The 6,177-nt window shown below is 35.8% G+C and overlaps 1 protein-coding gene across 6 annotated transcripts in view; it reads left to right on the forward strand.

The window, feature by feature from the left end:
* Positions 1 to 927, forward strand: part of EBF3 (EBF transcription factor 3) — a 131,903-nt gene extending 130,976 nt beyond the window's left edge. For all 6 annotated transcript variants that reach the window (XM_075131001.1, XM_075131004.1, XM_075131002.1 and 3 more), the window contains exon 16: positions 1 to 927. This exon is cut by the window's left edge and continues 1,752 nt beyond it. The gene's annotated coding sequence lies outside the window, so the exon portion shown is untranslated.
* The last annotated feature ends 5,250 nt before the right edge of the window (positions 928 to 6,177 follow it).

Raw genomic sequence — 6,177 nt, forward strand, 5'->3', positions numbered from 1 at the left:
GATGCCTTAAAAATGGACTTCTTTGAAGAACTTTTGTGCTGTTTTATCACAGGCTTACACCACAATTGTTAATAACTACTTCATTTGGATGATTTATGGTGTAAAAAAAGCACAAACATGGTGTACAATTATCTCACTCCTTTATGTGTCTGTTTTCTGCTGCACTCTGCATACTCTTGAACCCTGCACTGTTTAAGAGATAAAGGTTTCATCTGAAATCAGGATCATACATGATTTTTTAAAAAACAGAACTTTTTTTGTAGTAAGACCCACAGCAATGACTGTAATTTTTAAACTGGAATGACCTCCTTACTATATTGTGCCTGTTAGTGCCAAATACATAGACATCGAGAAAGACTGATTATTTTTTTCTTTGCACTAAATGCTTTGCAAATGCAGCACTGCAAAACACTTTGCAAACTGCAGCAGAATTAAAGTTTAAAACAAAAAGGAGGGACCATTTTTTCTTTCTGGACAAAAAATGCACATTTTAGTAAAGTGTTTATAAAGGGATTTTAAAAGAATGATACAGTATATCACAAATGATAAATGTACTTCACATTTATTTTGTGATAACTAATAAGGCTTAGCTAAGTGGAAAAGCCTAAGAAGTCACTTTGGAACTGAATTGCCTCAGTTTTATTTTGTATAAGTAAGGTTTTGATCTAAAGAAGAGGTCACGTGTACATGTTAAGTAAGTTTGCAAGTTTCTTCATAAATGCAGTCTGTTTGTGTTTTAGATTAATTAGTCAATGCACTCATTGCTTCATTGTCTCCAAACTGAAAGCTTCACTGAATGGTAGATTTTACTGTTAAAGACCCTACAATAAGATTGTTTTATCTGTACATTTTTTCAGATATTTAACTGTATAAAAATGTTCATTTTACACAATATTTAATTAAAGTATTTCTTGTCTGTGAATTTCACTTTTAGTAATTTTATCTGGTTTGATTATTAAAAAAACTGAGAAAACACAAAACAAATGCAACACTGGAGGTTTCATTTCTAAATATCAGATTACCCAGTTGTGTCTTGGTTAAGATAAGAGTGACCCGTGAAATAAGCTTTTCAATGTTAAAAAGTCACATGACAGCGCTTCTCTGAGGCCTAGTGGTTGAAACAGAGGAATAAGAGACATGGGACCAGGATTCTATTCCCCGCTCTGCCAATAGTGAGCTATGCAGCCAGGGCACGTTGCTAAACCACCACTGTACCTCAGCTCTCCTATCTGTAAAATGGAGACAGTAATGCTTATCCGCTTTGATAGAGTGATTTAAAATTCTCTGATAGAAGCCAAGTGGCAGATTGTGTAAATTAAACAATGAGATACCTCTTTAAAAATCCACGCAACACAAAACCTTCCAATCACAGGTTTGCCATTACACATTCATATATTAGTTTTTGGAAAACTGATGACACATCCAAAGATTCTGCTAACTAATACTGAACACAAATATTTTAGCCCTCAATGTGTGATGTCCGATAAGTAGATAAACAAAGGAGTAAAGAAAACCATCAACAAAAAATGGTTTTGTCAAGTATGGATCTGATTCAGAGCTCCTTGAAGTCAGTGAGAATTTTTCCATGGGCTTTGGATCAGACCATGATAGAGCTGAACCTGAAATTTAGGGCCTGATTCCCCACTCTATTATGCCAATTTTACACCAGCATATGTCCACTACGGCCATACTGCATATTCTGGAATAACTGGTGTGGGGGGCCTGCTTCCAGGCACTACAGCAATACAAACAATAAATTATAACAACAACTGACATATAAGATAAACATGAAAGCATATGCCAATTAAAGGAATAGAGTAATACGAGTTTTGTTCTGTCATCATAAGATGCCTATTGAAAAGATAAAGATTTCAAAATTCTGAGCTTCGTATTGACGACATATAATATGATACAAAGTTCAGTGTGTCTGTTTCTCTCCTCATTTTCTGCCATCTGCATGTATCTGTAGATAAATGTACTGAATGTAATGAGATCTACCAGCTTACTGTATTTTTAATTTACACACAGAAAACTCAGCTTATGTAACTTTTTTTTTGGCGCACTTGACACTATTTCAGTAGTTATGAGTTCCTTTTTCACAATACAAGATTGGTTTTGCACATTTTGGCTTGAAGCTCTATAATCCATATGTGTAGCAGGATTTAAATTAGTGCCCACAAATGTCATCTTAATTACTTGTGCTGCTGTGCAAAACAGGAAACAATTATTGAAAATATAAAAATGCTTTCAAATATTTCATAGTGTTTTTTTCCACCTGTTTACAATCACTTTGAGTAGTATCTCTGAATCAGGCTTAAATCAGATGCATTCCACTTATTCAAAAAATAAGAAGGCTTACAGGGATGAAAGTCTGCCTGATGCCTATTGGCACTATTCCTTTTGGGTTTATTTCAAAGGTTTGAATAATGAGTAGCTAAACGGTTAGCCTAACATTCAATGCAAAGAAAACAAAGAAGAAACAAATTCTGTGCTACGAATTACAAGTGCTAGAGAATATACCACCTATGACAAACTAAGTATCTGTAACCTGGTGTGATAAAATGTTAAATCAGCTTACACTGATTTTAGAAATACAAAGATAAAAATTTCTTAATCAAAACGAAGGAACAGAGTCTCTAAAAATATATGCCAATTATTGCAGAGCAGCCTTTTAAAGTCTTTCAAGCTTTTAAAGATTATTCAAAGCACTTGAAATGGGCTTCAATCTAATGCCTCATTTCATTGCATTAAACAGCCTAGTTAATAAAGAATCAATATATTCAAAGGGCAAGGTTATCTTTTGTCTATAAGGGGTGGTGTCATTCTGAACCTTTTATAGTTCAAATGCTGAAAAAGACCTCATGAAATCCATACTCATCAAGTGGGTCAACTAGAGCAATAAAAAGGCCTCTGAAAGAATGGCTGTCCTCCTTTAAAACAACTGTAAGTCTTATCTACCTCACATAGTGTTCCCAAATAATCAGTCAGAAAATGTCAATTTCTCATCAAGACAAGAGGCCCCAATGATATTTTTTTTCCAGCGAATACATACAATTAAGAGAATGCAGAAAGGCACCATTGGTGATTTGTAGCTTATTATGTCACCAGCAAGCTGCGATCTAGCTCTAAGCAGATAATAAGGGTTGTTGATAACTAAAGTGTCAATATGCCAAAGAACGATTTTTGAATGTGAGCCCTTGTGCTTTTTTACCTCCCCTTGCTGATCAGAGGGGCTGATAACAGTACATCTGCCAACTGACACCACATGTTGTACCTCACAATTAATGCAATGAATAAATAGCACAAAAGAGTTTGGATTCTTTATACTCTTTGAGACAATTCCCTGTTTTACCCTTCAAGGATTTCTTTTATGTTTGAATAAGGTTGCTTTTAATGAAATTTAAACTCATCAGAGGAAATCAAAAACCTCAAATCAGATTACAAATTGATTTTTTGGTCACTTGTCATTATACAATGTATTGCCATAAGTTTTACGTGGAGGGGGGAGAGGGGAGTCAAGGCACCAGAGTCTTGAATCAGAGTATGCAAACAATCTTTAAAATAAACATACTAACAAGAGATGTAAATACTGTCCTATAAGCAATTAAAAATTTGAAAAAGTTATCATTTTCAAAAAGAAAAGGTGCTTTATTGATTTTACTAATAAAAATTCACAGAACAACAAATTATTCAAGGAATTCAGGGCTATGCCATGACTTAAGTCATACTTTATTCCTTCTCATAATGTCTATTTTCTCATTCATATTTTTAAGAGCTATATTTATGTATAAGAAATTCAATTTATCACATTCCATATCTAAGAGTTAAGTCAAAACTACTTTGTGGAAAATCTAACGCCCCATTACATTCACAGTGTTCTACTCTGATGTGGCCAGCTGAAATACTAAATCAGCACCATATAGTATACCTTGAAGCTGTTTTGACTGCTTACCCATTTCACAGTGTTGGAGACTTATTCAATTAAAATATTCTTGAATGGTCATATTATATTATTTTTACTTTTTGTTTATGTGACTATGGATATTGTAAGGGCATCTTGTCAATCAGTTATGGGGTTTACATGGTCACATACGCTATCTGGGTAGAATTATGGTGCTTATAAATGCAAGTTTTACCCTTTTATCGACTACGTGAGATTTAGCTGACAGTCTTTAGTACATTTTCTTTAACAGTTTGAGAAGTTGGCTGCCTCTGCATTTCTATATATTTCTTAGCAAAAACAAAACAACAATTAGACTGACAATTGGATGCATGGCAAATTTTGTCAATCACCCAAACAAGTTGAAAAAAATCACTATGGCAGATAGAATGCATATTCTTGTTAAAATCTTTAATACAAATTTAAAAGTTAAAACACTATTGTATAAGACTGTAACTGTACTGTGACATACAGTAGGCAATTTTAAATGGTGCTCTGTTTCCATGCAGGGGAAAGGAAAAAAACAAAAACAAAAAATGTAAAATACAAAAATCATAATAAAGTTGTATCTTATGCCATCTTGTGCCTTTTATTGCTGTGCTGGGGTAAATTTATTGAGAGAGGATGGGAGAATCTCAGTTGCTCTTGGCCCTTAGTGCAGTAGGGTACAGCAGAGAGAAGGTGCATTCTGATGTCATGCATGAAAGGGTGCATATCTGTGGGGGACAGATTGGGGTGTGTGTGTGGCGGGGGAGGGGGAGTGTGGATGGACAAGCCCCTAGCATCTCAAAGCAGTTATCAGATTTTCCTGGGGTGCTCGTCTTTGGCCATCACTGCTCAAGTTCCAAGGTGGGCTTTAATCCCCTCCACTCCCACTTGGAATCACTTTCATAGCTATCCCCATTGCACTGATGCCCCCAGTAAAACCAGCTTGAAAGGCTGGGGAGGTACAGGATGAGGTCTTCCCTATGGTATTTAACAAGGCCAAGCATCCCAAAGCAGTTCTCAATCCATTCTGTGATTGCTTGGCTCTGGCCATTGCTTTTCCAGTTCCGAGATAGAGAAAGCAATTGCTGCATTGCTTGCTTGGTAGCCACAGAAGTATTATTAAAAAAACAACAACACATAGTAAGAATAGTGTTTGAATAAAAACACATTTTTTCAAGTATGCTGTCTTACAAGGTCATTCTGCCACCCCAAGTGTGAAAATATGAACCAACATGGCCACTCCCTGTCATGCACAACTGTTTGCCTTAGTCATGAAGGCACAGTTCATGTGAAGTGTTCATGTACAGTACAACTAATTTCCTTCCAGGAGATGTAATCAACAAAGGGAGAATGATCTCCACCTACAGGTCAGGGGAAAATTGCATAAAAAGGCGTTACATTAATTAGGCCAGAAAGAACCAAAATATTGACGAATGCAATTTCCATACTAATCAATTAGCAAATAAATGAGGGTATCAATATTTTTAAGTATGCCTTTTGTACCAAATAAAAATGAAGGTACATAGGATAAACATTCTGTCACTTATGTGAAATGTTTATCTTCCGTGTCTATCAACATCTCTCTTTCAACAATCAAAGAGTTCAGTAATGATCAAAACCAACAATGTCGAAATACCATTATCATAACATCCCCAAACTAACTAAACACCCTCACTTAACCCACTCCCTCAGAAATGGTCTGCATAAACTTAGATAAGGCTGAGCAGCACACAATTAACAGACTCGGGTTCTGTAGGACCAAGGGAAGAATCCAATTCCAGCGTTTAGGGCCATCTAGTACAATCACTGCTTCAAACCCTCATATGAACAAATCCAAGTGATCTCAATAGATAGGTTAAGGGCATGAAGAGAGAGGTGATTGCGAAAACACTCAAGGCCCAAACTATAAAAGAAAGTATATATTAAAGTCAGCACTTCTGATTACACCTGAAAATGAAATGGAAGTCATTACAATCTGTGGACTAGAGGAGTAGTGTTCTATATGTGAAAAATTGCTAAGCATAAACTCATCTGCAGGAGACAAAGCAAGGAATAATAGAACCAAGATCTGCATCTGATAGGAAAGATTGTCATCTCTGAGCCAAGCAAAGATGGGAAAAGTTTTATTGACTACTTGTCCTTTCTGGAGCTCCAGACACAGGCAGACATCCCAGAAGTGTCCTAGACCCCAAGTAACAAAAGGTAGCACACCAGTTCAGCTGAAAAAACAGATATGCCCTTCACTGTTT

The sequence above is a fragment of the Caretta caretta genome, chromosome 7 (assembly GCF_965140235.1).
Source record: "Caretta caretta isolate rCarCar2 chromosome 7, rCarCar1.hap1, whole genome shotgun sequence".
Taxonomy (NCBI): Eukaryota; Metazoa; Chordata; order Testudines; family Cheloniidae; genus Caretta; species Caretta caretta.